At 36.8% G+C, this 23,244-nt stretch overlaps 1 protein-coding gene across 10 annotated transcripts in view; it reads left to right on the plus strand.

Moving 5' to 3' along the window:
* Positions 1 to 696: 696 nt before the first annotated feature.
* LOC145681047 (uncharacterized) overlaps positions 697 to 23,244 on the plus strand; it is a 70,679-nt gene continuing 48,131 nt past the window's right edge. For 3 of the 10 annotated variants that reach the window (XM_081752372.1, XM_081752382.1, XM_081752381.1), the window contains exon 1: positions 15,233 to 15,305. The gene's annotated coding sequence lies outside the window, so the exon portion shown is untranslated. The other 7 variants (XM_081752376.1, XM_081752374.1, XM_081752377.1 and 4 more) reach the window with 7 other exon arrangements.

Consider the following 23,244-nt stretch of genomic DNA (forward strand, 5'->3'; position numbering starts at 1 on the left):
TCTTATAAACTCGATTTTAAAATTAATATTGTTAATCTTTAAGGAGTACTTCTACTTGTGAGTCGTTTTTGTAGAGAAATAACGTGTCGTCTACATAACGATAGTGATGGGTAAATTCCCGGGAAGATTCTCAAAATGGGAATTTTTCCGGGAATTTATGTACAATCACAAAGAAAAGAGCATTTTATTACTATATTAAGATTTCGAAGTTAAATTCGTTTTTTATCACAGTATATTATTACACTTGTCTCCAGGGGGTTCTTTAAAATGTATATTTTGAGCGGTAATATGTTGCTTTATTAATATTTTATTATATTTAGATAATACGCATAAACGTATATTTACTTACAATATGCTCTATGAAAGTAAGTATATGGAAAAAATGTTATAGTAAGTCCACATATTTTTACACTGCTAAACAGTTTAAATTTATAAGTAAGTGGATTTTCTATACTTGACTCTACTACTGATATTATAAACATATTAAATTTTTAAATGTTATAAACAAATTAGATTGGATAACTGCCGTAAGATACATGTCTCACCAATTTATCAAGATTTGCGCATACGCATTTATGTACTCAAAATTTGCAAGATGCTGATTTATCTTTATAATTTTAGCAGGTAACATTGCCATACACGACCTTTCTTCCTACTTACAGATGGTGATCAGAAAAATGGAAACACCTCTAATTGGCAACACGTCAGATGTATGGGTTGGCAGTGGTGTCGTGGCGCCCGCATCGCCGGACCGCTGGTGGTGGTGTGTTAGGTCGGTCTCCATACTACGTCAAGCGCAGTGGAACAGCAGTGTCCAGTGGCTGCAGCAGACGGAGGTAGTGTAAAATGGGAGACCTCTTAGATTTTCAAAGAGGGCAAATTGTTGGTGCACGGTTATGTGGAGTGAGTGTGACGGCAGTGGCTACTGTGTTAGGTGTGTCGCGTGGGACAGTGTCGAATGTGATGACGGCCTACACAACACACGGGAAAACCACATCAGGGAAGCGGAACAGTGGGCGGAAGAAAATCGTGAGTAACAGGTCACGCCGGGTATTAAGTTTTTAACCTCCGAATTCTTTAAAACCTAGAAGTAAATCATAATATATTAAAATAAAGTAATTTGTTATATAGTTCTTATAATTTGGAAGAGAAAGTAAACAAATGGAAATAAATTCCTTCCCGGGAATTTATAGGCCAGGGAAAAACCCGTGAATATTCCCACTGCACATCACTAGTGTTCACTTGCAAGATAAAGGAGTCAATTCCGCTGGGGACAGCTGAATGCAATATTTCAATTCCACCTTATGCACAAGAAATACATTTTTTGTTTGATGACTGACAATTTTGATGCGCTTGAAACAATTTTCTTCTGCAAATAGAAGTCTTGTATAATATCACCTATAACGCACCTGTCAAATTCATCACAATGAAACCTATATTGCTCTGCTTTAGGTCATTTTTTACCTGGAGTGGTGAGTGATGATTCTCCAGCGTCCAGTCCCTCTTTCCGTATGTTTCTCACATTTCGCACAGAGATCCCTGTATACGTGGACACGCAAATTAGGCTATGATAACAGATACTTTAGTATTTTCTCCCTCGCTTCTACGTCGCACTGCACTATGACCTTCCTTTATTGCTTCTCTAGCTTCGCTGTGTATAGTTTGCCCTCTCTTATGCGAATGAATTGTTCGCAATAATCTAGAAAAAATATTTAGTGAATCTAAAAACCTTCTAAAATTAATATTAACTGTACCTATGGCGTCAAAGAAGAAAAGTGTCTTTTTACATCAAAAAGAATGCACACTTTGAAGGAATTAAATGTCCCAATAAAGGTTATCACCATTGGTTATTCTTTCCATTGAAAAAGACCTGACAATAAGAATACTAGAGTTCAACCAGCATGTATTAGGCAGAATTGCTCCAATCAAAGAGAGAAGAATGAACTTACTAATTAAATAAGGTGATTAATCGGATAAAATGTTCTGCATTTTTTATTTTTTAAAAACAAAATTTTATTTAATTTCACATGTCACATAGCATTTGCATCTAAAGTTAAGCTGATTTGTCAATGAGTCCACTTTATATCTTTCGTCTCCGATCGTTCGTACTATAACACCCGAAACCACAATCCACTGGCCACCACTGTGATAAAGTATAATATGATTGGATTGGGCCTCCTCTAATTTTTATCGGCCCCCACCCGTACACCTTTGGCATAGCGCTTTGAAGAGAAAGTGTGGATTCTCCCGCTCTAGTCCATATAAACTTTCAACCCTCTGTTGTCCCCAAGGCTAGGGTGGCGCTGCAATCGTTTTCAGATTTCACCAGAGCTTAGTTTCCTCAATGACGTGAATGACTTTGCCGATGCTTTGAACACTAAAATCCCTTCCTCTGGACTCTTTTAAAATTGCTCACACCCTAAAACTCTGCAGAACATGTATTTAATCAACAACACTTTCGCATCTGAAAGAACACTTGAATATCTTCGTGTCACCATTCAAAGTACATTGGTAATAGCCGAATATTTGTGGAATAATAGATTTTCCTACATATTAACATCAAAATGTAATCAGGATTCACTTGAATGACATTTCGGAATTATAAGATCATTGTCATGTGATGATTACTCTTCTATCTTTGACTTTCTTCATTTGAATATGTTGCAATCTTTGTACTATATTCAGTGGCGTATTTACGATTTTGTTTCGGGAGGGGCTTTGCTAACTGGGGAAGGGCTTTGCCTGGAAATGTGAAAATTCTGCAAGATATTTCATTTACTTTACTATACTAAGTAAGATTTCGGGGGGGGGGGCTTAAGCCCGGCAGCCATCCCCCTAAATACGCCACTGACTATATTCCTGTAAGAAACGTGCTTTTTTCAAGTTCAAACTGCGAACTTCAAATAATATTTCTCTCACGACTTTTGTTAATCAAATGAGAAAATTGGCAAAAAATCACTGAAGAAAAAAAAATAACTAAAGAAAAAGGCGTTACAAAATATCACTTTCAAGTTGATTTTGGTTGAAAAGAGTACAGATGCATGTGACTGGATAAGAAATTCTCCACCACTTCCAAAATGCAGTACTGCAAAAGAAGGTCTCGTTTATCATTTGTCAGGTTACATAGTAACGAGTGAAAATTCACTAAATGTACCTGCTGTATAAGCAAACTATGAAGAACATCTTCAAAAGAAAATAACGGTGCTGTCTTCACTAAATTAAAAGACTTGAAATTCATTTCTAATGTTCCCAACTCAAGAAGTGTTTAGCGTGTTATTACAGGCAGAAATGTAGTGATCGCTAACATTGCATCTAATAAAAGCATGTAAGGTGACATAGTTTTATGATACTTTGGACAGTTTGAATGAAATCAAAGTTGAGGTCATGTAGGAAGGAACATTCATTCCATGGAACTAATTCCCAAATTGGTTTTATATTATATCTAGTGCCGTTTCTCTTTTCGCTCAAAGGAAATTCGGAAGGAGTTAGCGTTGTCAAAAAAACGTAAAATCATCACTGAAGTTTTCAAAGATTGCTAGTGTCTAATTACTAACTCAGGGTTCAACGAAGAAATCTTGCAGTATAATTATAGGTAGGCCTCAGGCACGTAGCCAGGATTTCGTGAAAGAAAAGGTCCGTGACATGAAATATTGCGTACATCACACAAGGGGTTCAATCATTCTAAACTATTTTACTGGAACATATATTGGTTTTGTTTATACAGGATTTCGTAACGGTGGGAGGAGGGAAGGGGCGGGACATGAAATTCTGAAGGCCCAGGAGCTTGGTCAATTTGAAATACTTTACTATCAACATATATTGGTTTGTTAGGCCAATAAAATGAGGATATATTGGCAAGTATTTTAATAACAAACTATGAAGAAATCTCGAGTAAAATAATAATAATAATAAAAAAGAACGTATGGAAGATTTTACAATATTGACGTCCTTCCTCTGTTTATTCAAATATAACAATTCCTTTCATTATGACCTCAAATATTATAAAAATGAAGTATTCACTACTATAAAAAGTACATACTCAAATAATGTCTTGTAAAATATTTTACAGTATCTGCGTTCCTTTCTCTGTTGAATCAAATGCTAACAGAACTTTCTTTTTACATAAATTTTTGTTTTTTATAATTCCGTCAACTACTGTCGGTTCCAAATGACAGGTTAAAGGAGCAGCAGAAAATTGTTTCTGAAATAACATGTTTGATACTGCAAGGATGCGATGACGAAAAATTGTGATAAAAATGACCACGCTCTTACACAACGGCACTATGCTTTCGGAAGCTTGAAATCTCCCTGACTAGTAGCAGAAATTCTGACAAGTAAACCTTACGTTTGGGTGAATCGAGTTGCTGACTGAGACACATATGAAAAAGTAGTACTAAATGTGGTAAGTATTTCAGTGAAGTTTTAGGTGCGAAGCTCCAGGGGTTTAGGAGATACAGCTACCAGAACATCACATGGAAGTACACAATAGTCTTCATACAGTTGGAGGTAAAAGCCCTGTAAGACCTCTTGTAACGACAAAAGGTGAATAACAAATATATGGGTACATATTAGGACTAGGGGGAAGTCATATAGTAAGGGTATACCTGACGGCGGCCATCTTGAAATCCGCCATTTTGAATTAAAGTTAAGTTTTTAAAATAGGAATAGGGTCATGTGATACATGATTTAAGGCTCAAATTTAATCAGAAGAACAATGGTGACGTTAATTTTGATTTACGCGCAATTGTTAAAAAGTTACAGGCAAATTAAATATTGTTGCAGCATATGTATTAGTCCTTTATCCCACCTTGTAAATTTTGTGTTAATGATAATAATTAAATAAAAAGGAGGTGGATAAATATTAGGTCTATGGTAAGAGTTGCCTTGATGGCGGCCATGTTCAAATCCCCCATTTTGAATCAGACAAAAGTTTTAAACAAAACGCATGACATTGACACCTTATTAATAGCAAATTTCCAACGGTATAACCATTTTTACTTTATCATGAACCAGCATTTGTTATCGCATAAACAAGTTGCTAATTTAAGAAAAAATGACCAAAGTGGAAGTGAGTCATAATTGAACTTGGGTCTTTCTTCCAGAAAAGTCCTCAATTAGTACAATCGATATGTAGTTCAGAAAAGAGTGCATGACTTGCACAAATGCTCTGCTCACAGTGAGCACACCTGACAAAGGCAATCGAGTTACACTTCACACATTTGTCGTTAACAATTCCGTCAAAGCAGTAATCGTAAGGAGCGATCCAATGACAAGAGCGAGCGAGGAATAGATGTGAACAGGATACACGAAAAACAACGAAATGGCGTGCAAGTACAGCATCAAACAACTAACATTGTAACGCCACCATTGTAGTTCTGATTAACTTCTAGCCCGAAGTCATCTATTGCATTACTCTATTCCCATTTACTTTTGTGCTGGTTAATGATAAAGCAAAAATGGTTATACTGTTGGATTTACGGTAAAATTTGCTATTAATATGGTGTCACTGTCATGCGTTTTGTTTAAAACTTTTGTCTGATTCAAAATGGGGGATTTGAACATGGCCGCCATCAAGGCAACTCTTACCATAGACCTAATATTTATCCACCTCCTTTTTATTTAATTATTATCATTAACACAAAATTTACAAGGTGGGATAAAGGACTAATACATATGCTGCAACAATATTTAATTTGCCTGTAACTTTTTAACAATTGCGCGTAAATTAAATTAACGTCACCATTGTTCTTCTGATTAAATTTGAGCCTTAAATCATGTATCACATGACCCTATTCCTATTTTAAAAACTTAACTTTAATTCAAAATGGCGGATTTCAAGATGGCCGCCGTCAGGTATACCCTTACTATATGACTTCCCCCTAGTCCTAATATGTACCCATATATTTGTTATTCACCTTTTGTCGTTACAAGAGGTCTTACAGGGCTTTTACCTCCAACTGTATGAAGACTATTGTGTACTTCCATGTGATGTTCTGGTAGCTGTATCTCCTAAACCCCTGGAGCTTCGCACCTAAAACTTCACTGAAATACTTACCACATTTAGTACTACTTTTTCATATGTGTCTCAGTCAGCAACTCGATTCACCCAAACGTAAGGTTTACTTGTGAGAATTCTGTAACTTTTCGAGAAATTTCAAATTCCCTCTTTCTTCCAGGATATCTCGCCACCTCGCCATCATATATTGCAATACAAATCTCCTCATAAGAAAGAGTAATCAAAAGCTTCCTGTAGTTTTTATTTTTTTTATTTTTAATGCTGGTCCATCTTTTTCTCATTTCATTTTGTTTCATCCTTTTTGTCATTTCTGGTCTTGAAGGGGGGTCCGGAGCCGCCGGATCTCTCCTTGCCTACGTGCCTGTAGGCATATATTTCCTACTTATAATAAAATACTATCTATGTTATCAATTTATTCTTATAATGAAACTTTCATAAAGCACGGAAAGCAATGGGTTTGACATTTTCGTCCTTTTTGGACAGATTTCCGTTTTATACAAATTTGAACAGCAATATAAAGACACACCGGGAGTTTGAAAAGTTTCTATTACAGACAGATTTCCACTTTATTGAAGTTCCGGTTTATACAAGTTTCATTATATTTGAAAATGTAACTAGGGTTTTGTCTTAATGTCATGTATAAAATATACAAAGACTTGATTAATAGATGGAAAAATATTATAACAAATTTGAGAGTTTGGGAATTTGTGGGTGCAGAAGTTATTTTTTAATTATTTTTTTTAAAAAAATATGTTTATCTACAAATTACTGCTACATATGTATTAAGTATAGATTTTAATACTGAAACCAATTAAGTACATGCTACGTTTCTGTAGGTGAATTAATGAACTGTTAAAACAAGAAGAAACATGTATGAGATTTACATTTATTTCCGTAGCGTTTCATACGAAGTGAGATCATAAAACAACGAGAGCGTCTCTCTGTGGTGAACCACTCCAACTGAGTGTTTACACTTTCTCTTCAAACCGCTAGGGTTTTGGGCTGGCTAACAGCCTGTGGTACACAATATTAATATGTTAGTAAAGACGATGATAATGAAAGAATTATAAGTATCGACCGTGAATGATTTGTTCAAATAAGACTGATTTTTTTATAATTCATAAAATTTAGTGAAGCACTAAATCAGGGCTTTCCATTTAGAATTTAGGCCTATTATTAATGTGTGAATTTTTTGCAGTTAACAGTTTTTTTTGATCATTTAAGTTTAATTTTATAATGTAGCGGAGATAGCGGAATTTCAGTAAGGGTAGCAGAACGTGGTGGAATTTTGACGGTACAGTAGCGACTTTTCAACACTGACTGCCCATTACTAGTCCAGCAGAAACTTACTTGGTGGTGGCCGTTACGGCGTGTGCGTCGTGTTTTGTGTGCTCTGTGAGGACGAGAGTTGAGTGGGCCTTTCTAGCTATATACACTACACTTACACTCGTTTTTCCATTTACACGTTCATACATTCCCTTCTTTTTAAAACACTTTTTTTCCATTCATTTTACACTCCCACTTTTCTCTACCTTTTACCCTGTCCATCTTGGCCTTCAGCCCTCTAACTGTTCGAACTTCTCTCCCGATTTTGACCTTTACCCTATTGTGTCATACTTCTCTCCTGATTTGACGTTTTCCCGCTTGTAACTTTACTTTTTTTCGCGTATTTTTACTTTACCATACTTATTACTTTGTACATATCATATACCTTTGTACTCATTTTATTACTTTTTATAATTTTTCCACTAATCAAATCGTTACATTTTACACGTTTAATTACCTAGTTGTAAATTGTCGATAAGTATTTTTCAACACAGTGGCAATGTTCTTTTGCGCCACTTTTGTGACGCTTCTACAAACAAACAAACAAGTTCGAACTAGGGACCCCACGGATTCACGAGTTAGACCTGGTGGCGTTCGGTACCTGTCCTCGTCTAATGTTTGAATTCTCCTATCATACCGATTTTCCGTCTATTACTTCTGCTGTGATTAGTGTTTGTGTTATTTTCATTGTGTGTCGCGTTTAGTGCTTATATATTTGCCTCCTTGGGGGCAATTATTCAACATGGCCGCCCAATCGGGTGGAAAGCCATTGATTTCAACATCTGGCTTTCAGCCTGACCCATTGATACCGGATTTACCTATGTCAGAATTGCAGCAGCCTCCAAGTCCAGCTATGGAAGTCACCATTACCATTGCTCCATCCTCTTCTCCTGTGGCTGCTCAGCCTTCCGTTACATACAAATCTCATCATCTGGCTCCTTATGTAGTGCACATCACTGCGAAAGATCATTCCAAGCCTGTGAGGAAAACTCATCCCATGGTTTTAGGACGTGCTCTCTTTAAATCCAAAGTGACAGGAATCACCAGTTTTGACATCATCGGGCGCAATTTAATAAAGGCAACCTGTGACAGTGCTACTCACGCTAATGCTCTGCTTAACAATGATATTCTCAAACAACAAGGTTGGACGGCGTATATACCTAACTATGCAGTTACTACCATGGGTGCTATTAAAGGAGTGCCTGTCGACGTTTCGATGGAAGATCTACTCGCTGATATACAGTGTGCTGGAACTCCTGTGGTACATGCACGGCGAATAGAACGTATGGTCCGCAATCTGATCACTACAGTTGTGCAAGGGTCAGATGCTCCTAACATACCTACTGATCCGCCGGCACAGCCGACTCGTCTTCCCACCCCTACAGTCGTCCTCGCTTTTGACAGCCAAATACTTCCTATCGAGTGTAAGTTATATTTTTGCCGTTTCAAAGTTGTACTTTATGTACCCTTAGCGAAAATATGCCGCAAATGCTATCGATACGGGCACATCGCCAAAACTTGCAAATCGGCCGCTAGATGTCGCCAGTGTGGTCAGGGCCATACCTTTGATCAATGCTCTAACCCTACGATCTGCCTTCATTGTGGTGCTTCCCATGTGGATGATGATCCGGCTTGTCCAGAACGCCAACATCAACAAAAACTACAAGAAATTATGATTAAATCGAAGTTATCTTACAATGAAGCACGAAAGCTACATCCAAGGCAAGCCACCTACGCTCAAACGGTACAGGCTTCACCTTGTTCCGATAGCACATTTAGTTTAGCTACTCGTTCTACTGGGACAATTCCAAGCGCATCGCGCCCACCACCTACATCGCCGAGACGCCATGCTCGATCCCTGACTGCTTCCAGTATACCAGCAGATCGTGACGCCCAGCTTGGTCCGTTGCAAGAACCTTCTTCCTCCAAGAGGCGCAAAGGTCTATTCTCTTCGGGAACTTCTCCCTTACCTGCCTCTTCAACTACCTCACCAGCTTCTTCCACTCGTGCTCGCAGAGAACCGTTACGAGATGTAGTGCGCCATCTTCATTCTGAACCTAAAATACCAGATTGTACACTTAAGGAAACTTCTACTACTGTTCTCAAAAATCAATACAAAGCCATTGGAATTGTGTTGTTTCAACAACTAGCGAGTACCAATCTTCTTAACGATAGTGACCTAGAACCTGCGCTTACCACAATCTCACATATCTTAGGATGGCAGAAACAAGTGTAATTACTATGTTACAGTGGAACATTCATCAAGTACAGGGCAAGCAAATGGCTTTACATTGACTGTGTGCTATTTTTCAACCAACCATACTCCTAATCCAAGAGGTCTGGTCGGTTCATCATTTTCGACTACGCATCCCAGGTTATCGCCTACTACAGGAAAACCGACTGGATCAATATGGCGGTATCGCTCTGGGGATTCGACGTGGATTTCCCTATACTCTCCTCAATGGGATACCACCTCCACCGTCTCCCCATACGCAATTACAAGGTATACGTTTAGGAGATATAAATTTCATCAATGTTTATTCACCCCCAAAATATCCTATTCCTACCGTTTACTAGAACCGTTTGTTTCACCAATTCCCGCACTTCAAACTTCAGACGTGCCGCAATCCTGGAAATGCCACCTTGTTGTGCCAGTTCCGAAACCTAATGTGCCCTCTGGGGAACCTAGCAGCTACAGACCAATCACACTATTGCCTTGCATCTCTAAAATATTTGAGAAGATTCTCCTACAACGTCTTATGTTGTGGGCAGAGTATTACGATATATTTCCCCCAAACCCTTGACGGGTTACGCCGATCTCGAAGCACACACGACGCTCTTACTAGTCTCGTTACCGACATATGGAGTACATTCCAACGGAGGGAATATCTTATGGCAGTTCATATTGACCTTGCACGAGCCTACGATAGTGTACCCTTGGATGTGCTCGTGCAAGCGTTATTTTCACTTAAGATTCCAGCTGGATACCTCCGCTTCATCCATTAATTGGCTCATACACCGCCAAGTATCAGTGCGTATTGGTCACCGTTATACAGACCCCAGGATAGTATCTCAAGGATTGCCACAGGGTTTTCCACTTTGCCCGCTTCTTTTTAATCTATTTACCATCTCGCTTCATAGGCAGCTTCGAGCGTTGGTAAGAGTAAATCAGTTCGCCGATGATTTCTTGTTTTATGTTTGCACGTCTACATTGATCCATGGTGCCAAACAACTTCGTAACGTCATAGACAGCCTACAACACTGGTGCAGATATCATGGCCGTAGTGTAAACTGGCGTAAGAGTCAGTACATCATTTTCACCCGGAAAAGGCGCACAATCGCTCCGCCACTAATACTCCAAGATGCCCAACTCTCACCTGTTTCTCATCTGCATTACCTCGGAGTGACATTGGATTCTCGACTACTTTGGACAGCACATCTTGATACACTTAACACCAAAGTGCAACCCGTTCTTAACCTAATCAGCCGACTTAGTACTAAGAGATCGGGATTGGATATCTGATTACAGTTATGCATATTTCGTCAGTGCTTCGAATCAAGACTTCTATATGGCTGCCCAGCTCTTTCTCCACTACCTCGGCGTCTCAGTGAACTGTGTGTTCGATTACAAGTGCAAGGACTCCGTTCAATACTTCGACAACCTCGAAACTCACCCAACAGGGCACTCCTGGAAAAAGCAGGTATCATTCCATATAATATCCAAGCTTTTCATGTAGCTAAACTTTTCATCTTGAACCGTATGGCAATTACAACGTCACCCATCATCCCCAAAACAAAACTCCTATATGTTACTAACTGCAGCAAAACCCTACCCTATCATCGCCAGCTCCCTTGGACCTATTTTGCGTATGTTCGTGTAAAACAATGACTGAATATTATCTACCGCACGCCTAAACTTCCATCCTACCAATCCTCATACACCACGCAGATCACTCCTACGCAAGTAGAATTTCCATCTCTTTCGCCCCACTGGCTAAATAACGCTCCCCGCTCTCTAATATCGCATTTATGGGAAGACTATATTAACCAACACCATGCAGACGCTTTACTTATTTACACGGATGCTTCTAAACAGGTCAAGGCTGGACAATCGAAGGTGGGCATTGGCGTCTTCATACCGCATTACAATTGGCGCTTTCATCAGGCATTGCCTGGCCACACATCAATCAACATGGCTGAAGCGTTCACTATTCGAGCCGCATTGCAACGTGTGTCATGTCTCCAACCACCTGTTAGCTGTATTTGTAGTGACAGACAGAGTGTTCTTCGTCGTCGTCTTCCCACACCTCAACCAGCTCATTCCAACTGGATTCTGGTCAATATTCTACAACAGGTATGTAAAATTCATAGCAAAGGCCTGCAGGTAACTTTCATCGATGTAACAGCTCATAAAATGATACCAGGTAATGAAGAGGTAGAGCAATTATCTAAACAAGGAGCGTTATTAGGACCTTTACCGGTGAAGCAGCGTTGCCAACATGAACGATAATTTTGATTCCTATACGATGTACGATAGATGCTGTGCGACAATAGGAAGATATACGATAATTTAAGAAGTCCTGGTAAGAAGTAAAGATAATTCTGGAGATTTGAAATTCGGAAAAAAATTCTTTCATTACATGGAAAACAATACGACTTTTGCAATATACGAGATTTGACAAAATTACTAAAGACAGTACAAAGACGATCAGCGCTGAATAATGCAAGCAAATTAAAGTTAATCGGGTAATAATTTAAATATTTTTGTTGCACTGTTAGCTAGTTATATAAACTGTATGAGATGGAACATATTGTAGAATTGATCCAAACCACTACTAACATAATGCAGAAATGCAATCTCACCTGTAATCAAACCGGAGACCAGTAATATGCACACAGGAAATCAATCAAGAAGAAGTAATTATTAGTTACTTAATGTATATAAGTTTTCACTAGTAAACACATAAAGCGTTGAAGGAAAAGCAGATTCTTTTTTTTTCCGATATACTGGTAAAGAATTAAGCTTCGATCTTGTTTCCTAGCTGTGAATGCTCATGTTAGTTTCTTGTTAATAATAATAATAATTAATAATATAAAGCTTGGTACTGAAACTGAAAACAAAAAATACGATAATTTTACGACAAAAACGATAATTTTAACTGCTACGTACGATAATATATTTTCATCCGGTTGGCAACGCTGCAGTGAAGTTACCGGCCCCATCATTTATCCCAACACTTGAGCAGTGATGCCTATTGAAGGGAAATTTCCCTTGGCGCAGGAAAATTTTGAGTAAATTTTGGAGAAGAGGGAAAAAGGGAAATTGCTTGTAATCTGTCAATATTGCAGGGAAATTTGAACCTCTCTTCAATCATTTATAGATTGAATGATTAATCTCATTAAAATTCAGTATAAATTCAACATCTTATTTGTTCCGAACATAATCCGTTGCACATATTTCACATAAATTCTCACAAGTTATCTTGCTTTGCATTCGTTAATATTTATCAACATTACACATCGATCAACAGTTATTCAGTTAAATTCGAAACATTACAACAATGCTTATTTAAAATCTTTTATCAAAATTAGTCTTCCCATTGTTGAATTAAATGCAATGCAATAAGATGAAATATTTCTCAATTAAATTATCACTCCAACTATTATAACAGTTTGGTTTTCCCAATCAGAAGATGTTTTTCCCAACCAGAAAATTGATTGTGAAGAGGATTAATCGATGTAAGAGAAGAAAATCTGCGTGTCGTGAATGTAAATATGTATACGTGGGCGAATACTGGGTCATTAGTGTATGTGTGTTTGTGTAAGTTTACAAATTTTCTGGTGACTGTGCGCACAGAATTATAAATTCTTCAGAATTCCGCATCTCTAAACTTTGTATTGTGCTTACGAGTATTCCTCGTATACAGCCAAAGACAGTACAGCTAGAGTTTTCTTTGTAACTGTTCGTATTCGTTTCAGTAAATATGGGAGTGCTGTTCTTAAGTAAGTACATGCCAAATGTATACTTAATATTTTCTTTGTACCTTAGGTTACATTAATATTGAAATCTATCATGGTATCTAGAATAAAAATTAAATTTACATAATATTTATTTTATATTTTTTATGATTTATTTAGGTTGTCCGTCCTGACCGAGGTCTTTATAGGGTTTTTCCTCAGTTACACCATTCAAATGCAGAGATTGCACCTTTAACGTAGGTCCTGGCCTATACATTTCCATATCCTTTCCCCCCCTTTCGCGACGTCTTACATACCTTAGCAACAAATCAAGTTCAAATTCTGCGTAAGCTCAAAGGAAGGCTGTCAGGTATCTGCTTGTATGTGGCTATAAGATTGGGGTGAGCGGGTGGAAGCGAAAACGATTAATAATACGGTTACTAAATACAGTACTTGAACGGTTTGGATGAAGGGAAATTTTGTCTCGGAAAGGGAAATTCTGAAGCATGTGAAGGGAAAACGGCTCTGAAGGAATTGGCAACACTGACTTGGAGAACAACAGCAGAGCGAATGGCAGAACTATCAACATTAGGCTCGAGGTGGACCAGGTAAATATTACTGGAGAATAGAACCTAATCCTACCACGCTTTCTTTTATCTATCACCCTAAATGGACTCATGCTCATCATGTGTTGTTCACCCGACTTCGACTCAACACTGCACAGACTCCAGTGCAGTGATGCCAATTGAAGGGAAATTTCCCTTGGCGCAGGGAAATTTTGAGTAAATTTTGAAGAAAAGGAAAAAGGGAAATTGCTTGTAATCTCTCAATATTGCAGGGAAATTTGAACCTCTCTTCAATCATTTATGGATTGAATGTATTTACGTATCTAATTAATCTCATTAAAATTCAGTATAAATTCAATCAACATCCTATTTGTTCCAAACATAATCCGTTGCACATATTTCACATAAATTCTCACAAGTTATCTTGCTTTGCATTCGCTAATATTTATCAACATTACACATCGATCAACATATTCAGTTAAATTCGAGATATTACAACAATGCTTATTTAAAATCTTTTATCAAAATTAATATTCCCGTTGTTGAATTAAATGCAATGCAATAAGATGAAATATTTCTCAATTAAATTATCACTCCAACTATTATAACAGTTTGGTTTTCCCAATCAGATGTTTTTCCCAACCAGAAAATTAATTGTGAAGAGGATTAATCGATGTAAGAGAAGAAAATCTGCGTATCGTGAATGTAAATATGTATATATTGGCGAATACTGGGTCATTAGTATATGTATGTTTGTATAAGTTTACAAATTTTCTGGTGACTGTGCGCACATATTTATAAATTCTTAAGAATTCCGTACGAACATTCCTCGTGTACAGCCAAAGACAGTAGCAGCTACCGTTTTCTTTGCCACTGTTCGTATTCGTTTCAGTAAATATGGGAGTGCTGTTCTTTTGTACCTTAGGTTACATTAATATTAAAATCTATCATGATATCTAGTATAAAAATACATAATATTTATTTTATATTCTTTATGATTTATTTAGGTTGTCCGTCCTGACCGAGGAATTTCTAGGGTTTTTCCTCAGTCACACCAGGCAAATGCAGAGATTGCACCTTTAACATAGGTCCTAGCCTACACTTTCCACATCCTTTCCCCTCCTCTATCGCGACGCCTTAGATACCTAAACAACAAATCAAGTTCAAATTCTGCGTAAGCTCAAAAGAAGGCTGTCAGGTATATGCTTGTGTGTGGTTAAAAGATTGGGGTGAGGGGTGGAAGCGAAAACGATTAAAAATACGTTTACTAAATACAGTACTTGAACGGTTTGGATGAAGGGAAATTTTATCCGGAAAAGGGAAATTCTGAAGCTTGTGAAGGGAAAACGGCTCTGAGGGAATTGGCAACACTGCTCCAGTGCAAAAATATCGTCAGGACCTACGGGATAATACACTCTGCTACTGCCAGGAAGATCTAGGTATCTTGAAGCATCTAATCTATGCCTGTACATACTCCCAGTACTACCGACCAGTGTTTCTTTCTTCCTTGCACTCTTTACTTGGTTATGGTCCCATGCCGGTGTGCACCATTCTATTCATCAACAATTCCACAGTGATTTATCAACTCCTTCAGCTTCTTCTTCTTAATAAGCTTGATCTGTAATCACTGACAGCAGCCCCCATTATCTGTAACTGCGCTACATGACTTCCTAAACTAAGCTAACCTTCTACGTAGTTTACCCTTGCACTTACCTTTCTTACTACACCCCATGTTCAAGGCGTAGCAGCTGGAACATAGAAGGGGTGCGTCTCCCCCCCCCCAGAACTGGTAGTAGGGATCCCGCGCACCAGTGGTAAACGCTTGAATTATATATTATTCTTTGTGCCACTGTAACCCTAATTAGTATTGTCATAAGGTTTCTATTGAATGCTAAATTCATTTCTGCTGGTGTAGTTTTGACGCACCACATTTTGGAAGATTTACAGGTGAAGTTTAATTTTCACTATTATTGTTTCTTTTACTTTTGTATTTATATATAAATGACGTGTCCACTTCATATGAATTGTAATACAGTACTAAATGTATGAGAAAAGTACGAAATAAATACAATACATAAAATACTTTGTCGGAGAAAACATTTATAAAGAACAAATTTCTGCAAGCGACAGAATTTTATACAAAGTAATACAGCTTTATTTTAGGTTTACAAGTGTAAGGTTACAAGTGTAAAATTATTACGAGGCTTTACGATGGATAAAATAAGTGAGGGCATATGGTATGCTCTATTAGATGCTACTTTCCACCGGCGGTGTATTTCTGCACAGGATCTGTATTTTATGTTTACTACTGGAGCTTTACTAATGTGAAATGAAGACAAAGGCATCTTTCCGAAGTTGGACGTCCGATAGTTTTCTACCAAAATCTAATAAAACCTATTAAAATTTAATTTTTTTCAATTTTTACGTCTTAACTGATTTTAAGCTTCCTTACGTTACATCGCGATGTGGGAGAAATGTTAGGTTATGATCTAGAACAAAGGTTCACTCATGTCCGAAATGATTGTCGCGTATCTATAACTGTCTTCTTGTAAGAATATAATTTGATATTGATTTTGGACGGCACTTTTAGTACCGATACTGTATATAATCGGGAAATGTATATTTGTATTAAATTTCATAGGAAAATTAGAGGAAGTATTAAAATAAAATGTTGCTAAATGGACAAAAAAGTTTTTTTTTTCCCTTTATTTTCTTATATACTGCTCTTTTGACATGAAATTTACCACATACATGTCTTTGCCGATTATACACATACTAATATTATAAGAAATACCGAGCGAATTCGTTATCAAATTGTATTCCTACAACAACCTATTTATAGACATGCGACAATAATTTTAGACATGATGTACCTCAAATCGGTTAGTAGCTAGTTTTTTTTTTTTTTTTTTTTTTTTTTAAATAAATTACTAAGGATTACTATTTAATTCAAACACTAATGCCGGAGGTTAGTGGCCCGCAGGGCACGTTGTTTTCCAGTCTTCATTAAAGTCTAATTGATTTAGCTTTTTCTCCCCCACTTATCTTAGTATTTCGGTTTGTACAGCTCCTCTATCTCCAGCAGAAATCGTCTGTAATTTGTTATTAGATTCATTAATCCATGGTCTTCACAAAGTTTTAAAATACTTTTCTCGTTATCAACGTATTTATTTTTTTTTTAAATCACAAATTAAAAAAAAAAATAGTTCACATCCCGTGCAATGTTTCTATATATTAGCTGCCATGTTATAATATAAATGCTCGTTATTTTCCCACATTGGAACTATTCGGTTCCCTTGCGCGAAATAGTTTCCTCCGTTCGCCGAATAGTCCCATGTTTATAACCGCTTGTATATAAGAAGTAAACGGATTTTTCGAAATCTTTAAATATTATCAAGCAAACAAACAATCAAATGATACGTATGTTTCTTGTGAATTTTCATAATTTTGCTGGGAACGGACGTACAACTTTGGAACTTAACCCATCACAACTGCTATTGAAACTCGTATCTTTCTCAAACCACATTTCCTTTTACTGTCCTCGATTAGGCGTATACCCAGTATCGCTGACGTGCTTTCTCCTTTCGGATAGTTCTCCGCCTACAGCCTACCAGCTTCGCCACACCCCGACTCTGTTAGGTTGTATTCATGCTTTTTAGTGGCAGAAGTTGGTTTGTGTTTTTGCACTGTAGTTCATATGCCATACATCCGGAAGCCGTATTCGTAAGCAAATCGAAAAGGAATTGCTATTTTTCAACAATTTATTTCTGGTGGCCCCCTTGAATTTTATTTATGCCAAGTGAGATATTTTCATGTCGTTCAGCGTAAATCTTTAGGAGACAATACAAAAGAAGTTCGTGAAAGAATTTTAACTTTTCAATTATTATTTCGAGTGGTACGTCAAAAGTAAACCTGCACGAATTAATTAAAAAATTTTAGTTTTTCACTTAAGAATTCGCTGAATTTAAATTTTTGCATATAGGCGTACTGGTGTTTACCATTAAAAATATAATTTATTCTAATAATTATAGAACTTTATCCAGATAGACCTAAATGTGTAACGCTAAAAAATGCTATCGTTGAAGACAATCCACTATTTGAGTGTAAGCTATGTGTTAACATTGATTTTCTAATCATCTGAATCTAAAGGTCTGCATTTGCTATGGAATATATGTAGAAAGGGAGTGCTTGATAAGAATTATGTATTGAAATTATGTAAATTTTTTAAATAAATGGTTCAAATATTAGTATACTTATAATGTGTTTGTTGTGATAAAGATTGTAGTAGTATATGATATATCAACACTTATTTCAATTACCCGGTAAGTATTTGCACTTGCTCTTGTGTATCACAAACTATTAGATATTAGTGTAGAACAGGTAACCTCATTGTCCACTACTATAGCTGGTAGCAGTGATACAGAAGAGAAGGGTATTCTACTGTGAGTTCTTCGTTGGTTCTGACTTTATTATATATAGTTTTGCTATATACGTTTACGAGATTTATATGACATTTATACCTTGCGAGATTTGAACTTAGGTAATTTCGTCACCGGAAATTTCGCCACCGGAATTTTCGTCACGGTAATTTCGTCACCAAAATATTATCATGTAGGTAATTTCGTCACCGAAAATTTTGACGTAGTAAATTCGCCACCGGTAATTTTGTCACCGAAAATGCCCAGTGTCTTATAGAACTTGACACAATGAATAAACTCGAAAAAGTTTTTGAAATTGCATAGATTATTAAATAAATAGTTACAATAGTTACATATTATTTTAAATATTATGTCTGAGATAAGAGAGAAAATTTTCAGTAATTCTATCACAGAAATATTAATTAGCATGGAAATTTTGTCACAGTTATCTTTTCATATTTCTTGAACTAAGTAGAGACAAACTATGTGACCAAAAAGCTTACCTGATCTTAATCAAACTTGGAAAGCAATTCAGTTGGTATTGTACTCTGCAAAATCGAAGTTTCGGATACTCGACGCAAGAACAAACACCAGTAGATCATAATCCCAGCTTCAGTAAATGTTAAAAGCACAGGCAAAATGGCTCCTAATGAGTTTGTATATTACTATTTACACATTTTATGTTTTGCCAATATCAAAATTTCCAAACAGAAAATAGTAAAGAAAATGTAAGTCGTTATAATACCATAAGCGTTTTACATGTTCATTTTCTACTGTGCATCATATTAAATGAAACACCAAGCAAAAAATCTGTCAAGCTTTTAGTTCCAGCGTAGTACGCTAAACACAAAGACTGGAACCGTTTCTGCAAAGTCTGAAACGCTCTTTTAGTTTTCTTTTTGATGGTTGGCCCACATCATCTTGATGAAGCATAGTTGAAACTCTTGCTTCATCTTGTTGAATTCCACGAATAAACCTCCAAGTAGTTGGGTGGGATATTTCTACCAGTTGATGAAACTTCTGGTTCCACGATTCACAAATATTATTTGTCCTATGATTGTTGTTCAGGGTGGCTTAGTGAACATTCCAGGTGTCTGGATGATATAGAGGGGGCACATTGTGTAAACGAATATTTCCGGATCGAGCTTTAACACGGCGATATGTGCCGGACACGTAAGTACTATCAGAACAGTCCAGAAGTTCCCGCTCTTCCTCCAAAGACTCTTGTATTAATCGATGCACATGTTCTATGGGAAGAAATGCCAATCAGTTCATTTTCTAGCAAAATAGACGAAAATTTTCATTGGTCTTCTACTTTTCTGTGAGCTCAAGCTTTTCGACCTTCCTTCATGTTGACTGAGTCAGGTGAAAAAAGCAATGCTGTACACGAGTTGAATTTCCAAAAGTTGTTTTTACAGCCTGCATTTCCGCTATCTCGAAATCCAATAACCATAGTTACAGGGTCCGGATATTCACTAAATTCACTTCACTGATGTACCACCTCACGAAACAGTTCTTCATATGAATTTTATGTCTTGCTCTGTATTAGGGCATTCACCTAGTAAAGGAAGTCTCACCTCAAATAATATATACGTTTTTTTTTTTTTGTTCTTTTTTAGGAGCCATTGAAAAGTTCCCTTCCATTATCCATGTTTCACTTCTCAATAGCTCCATAAGGTTATATTTAAAGGAAACTTCCAAAAATATATACGTTTTTCTTCCTTTATATAAATGTGTTTTCTTTACATATATATCCAATAACAATTTGCCAATGTTTACTCAAGGAACTATTGAAAGAAGAATATTATATTTCAACTCTGAGTGAAATATTTCAAATATTGAGAAGTGAAACATGGATGGTGGACACGAGTTGTTTCCAAAAGTTGCTTTTACAGCCTGCATTTCCGCTATCTCGAAATCCATAACCACAGTTACAGGGTCCGCATATTCACTAAATTCACTACATTGATACATCACCGCATGAAACAGTTCTTCATATGAATTTTGTGTCTTACTCTGCATTAGGGCGTACCGTACTGCTCAAATACCGTAACATATAGGGCTTTTTTTAAGGAGCCATTGAAAAGTTTCAGTCCACCATCCATGTTTCACTTCTCAATAGCTCGATAAGGCTATTTAAAGGAAACTTCCAGACATATTTATACGTTTTTCTTCCTTTAAATAAATTTGTTTTCTCCACATATATGCAATAACAATTTGCCAATGTTTACTCAGAGTTGAAATATAATATTCTTCTTTCAATAGCTCCTAAAAACGATCACTCTTTTCACATGACTCAGTTAACGTGGAGGAAGGTCCAAGAGTTTGGGCTCAGAGAATGGTACAAGTACGATGCAAATTTTCGTCCCGTTTGCGGGAAAATGAACGGATTGACATATCTTCCTATATTTGTTTGCTATTTTCTGTTCTAAAATTTTGATATTGGCGAGACTTAATATTTGTAAATAGTGATATATAAACCCATTAGTTCCCATGTTGCCAGTGCTTTCAACATTTGCTGAAGCTGGCATTATTTTCTTCTACTGGTGCATGCACCTGCGTTAAGTACCCGAAACTTCAATTTTGTAGAGTTCAACACGAACTGACTTGTTTTCCAAGTTTGATTAAGATAACGTAAATTGTTTTGGTCATTTGTTTGCCTCCATTTAGTTCAAGAAAGGTGAAAAAATAACCGTTACAAAATTTCCTATATGATAATATTTCTGTGATAGAATTACTGGAAACTTTTATCTCTTGTCTCAAATACGATATCTAAAATATGTAACTCTTTATTTAGTAATAATAATCTATTTTGATTATGCTGCATAGTTTTGCTTCAATTGAAGATCAAAGCAAACAACTTCAAAAACTTTTTCGAGTTCATTCTTTGTACTTGTATTATGCTCTAAAAGAAACCCGTGATGAAATTATCGTGACAAAATTTTCGGTGACGAAATTACCTATATGGCAATATTTTTGTGACGAAATTACCGTGACGAACTTTCCGGTGACGAAGTTTCCGGTGACGAAATTACCGCCGCCCGCGAGATTTATATGGTAGAATTTGTCTTACAGGTTTACTTTTGGAGCACCACTAGAAAGAATTGTTGGAAAACTATAATTGTTCCACTTCAGTTTCTCCTGTAAATCTTCCAAAATGTGGTGCGACTACACCAGCACCATAAGTGCTATTAACTCTTTCGTAGTGGATAACTTTTGGCGCATGACTAGAAAGTATTGTTATAAAATTATAATTCTTCCATAATTTCCTTCTTTTTGTCCTGTAAAATGTTTCCAGTCGGCGACATGAGAATATCTCACTTGGCGTAGACGAAATTCACTGGAGTTACAGGATGTAATTGCCGAAAAATTAAAATTCTTTTATGATTTGCATATAAATGCGGCTTCTGGACGTGTAGCATAAAAATTACAGGGCTAAGTGAATCAGATGGTGGTCCCGAAATACAAGATTTATGAAGAAATGAACAGAATCATACTAGTTGTGATTTTGAGAGTAACAAACGTTAGAAATGTCATCAGTGTAGGTTGATTAATAAGAGAGAAAAGTTAAATTGTGGACTGTATTAAATTTGTGTTCGCGGATTGATGCAATATGATGTGAGATTGCTGTAGAGCATAATTTTCACAGTGTTCTAAACCCTTGTGTTATTACATATTTAGTATATGTACCATTTATTAATTAAGTTATGAGGTTGAATGTCTTACAAAACGACCTCTGTGTGATTTCTAACCCTGTCCAGTCGCTCACGCTCGCTCAACTATGTTTCGTAACCTAAGTAAATCACGTTTTTATCAATAAAGTTATGTGTACAGTCCGCAGCAAAAAAAAAAAAAAAAAAAAAAATCAACATGAGCATGTAAGTTTATTGTGAACCTACGCCTAACAGAACAGAGAATCATCATAACGTCTAAGTGGCACGAATCACGCCAGGAGATACCTCGGCGTTCTCCCCTGCACACTTATTTTGGAGCAAAAGACTTCGTTGTTTCACAATAAACTTATATGCTCATGTTGCAGGTTTTTTAGCTGCGGACTGTAGAAAGTAGTGTGTAGTTTGCAACACTTAACACTTCGAAGGTACTAATTCTCCGTAATAATACAAAACTGGTGCATACGGATGTAGAAAACGAGCTAAAAATAGGAAATATTAGTGACTAATAATGAATAATAAAGGCCAGAAATGAAACAGGGGTAATTGTAGGTAAGATTTACGAAAGTAAGATCGGGTAAGGTCTAATACAACGTTGAAAAGAGATCCATGTGGGCTTTATCCTGGGCCTCCGGGAGTTCAGCCAATTTACAATGCAAACAACAAATCAACCTGTGCTAGATAGTCACCAAAAAGCACGAATGCTATATCTCAGTCAACGCAAGGCGAAAATTGTGGCCGCGTGGAGGTGCGTCCGAAGGGAGCAGGCGAGTCAGCGGTGTTGGATATGCGCGCAAGCGAGGGTAGTGCAAATGATGTGGGCTTAGGCAATGATACAAGTTTCAATACCAATTGCCATGGTTTCATACTAGTAATACTCCACTTGTGAACATAAAATATAGTGTCTGTGCGCTGTGCAGAAATATTCTGACTGTGGATAGTAACGTCTAATTAAGTGATTTTTCATATGCATTCGCTTATTTTATCCGTTGTAATGATATTACACTATTAACCCTGCACTTATAAACGTAAAATTCAATTGATTAGTTTGTGTTTAATGCTCTCTTTCGAAATTTTTTCGTTATAAATGTGTCTTTTCATGCAAAGTATTGAATTTTCCAAACTGTGGTGCGCGGAAACTATACTTGCACCGATTTTTTATTGATGCGTAGATGAAGTGGATCGTATGAAGCCATACTATTGGATTAATTTTCTAAATGAGTGTTATTTTATGTTATTTTATTTATTTATTTGTTGCCGTTGCTCAAAATGCACTTAATAATAAGTGT

The sequence above is a fragment of the Thermobia domestica genome, chromosome 3, assembly GCF_964235325.1.
Source record: "Thermobia domestica chromosome 3, izTheDome1.hap1.1, whole genome shotgun sequence".
Classification (NCBI taxonomy): Eukaryota; Metazoa; Arthropoda; class Insecta; order Zygentoma; family Lepismatidae; genus Thermobia; species Thermobia domestica.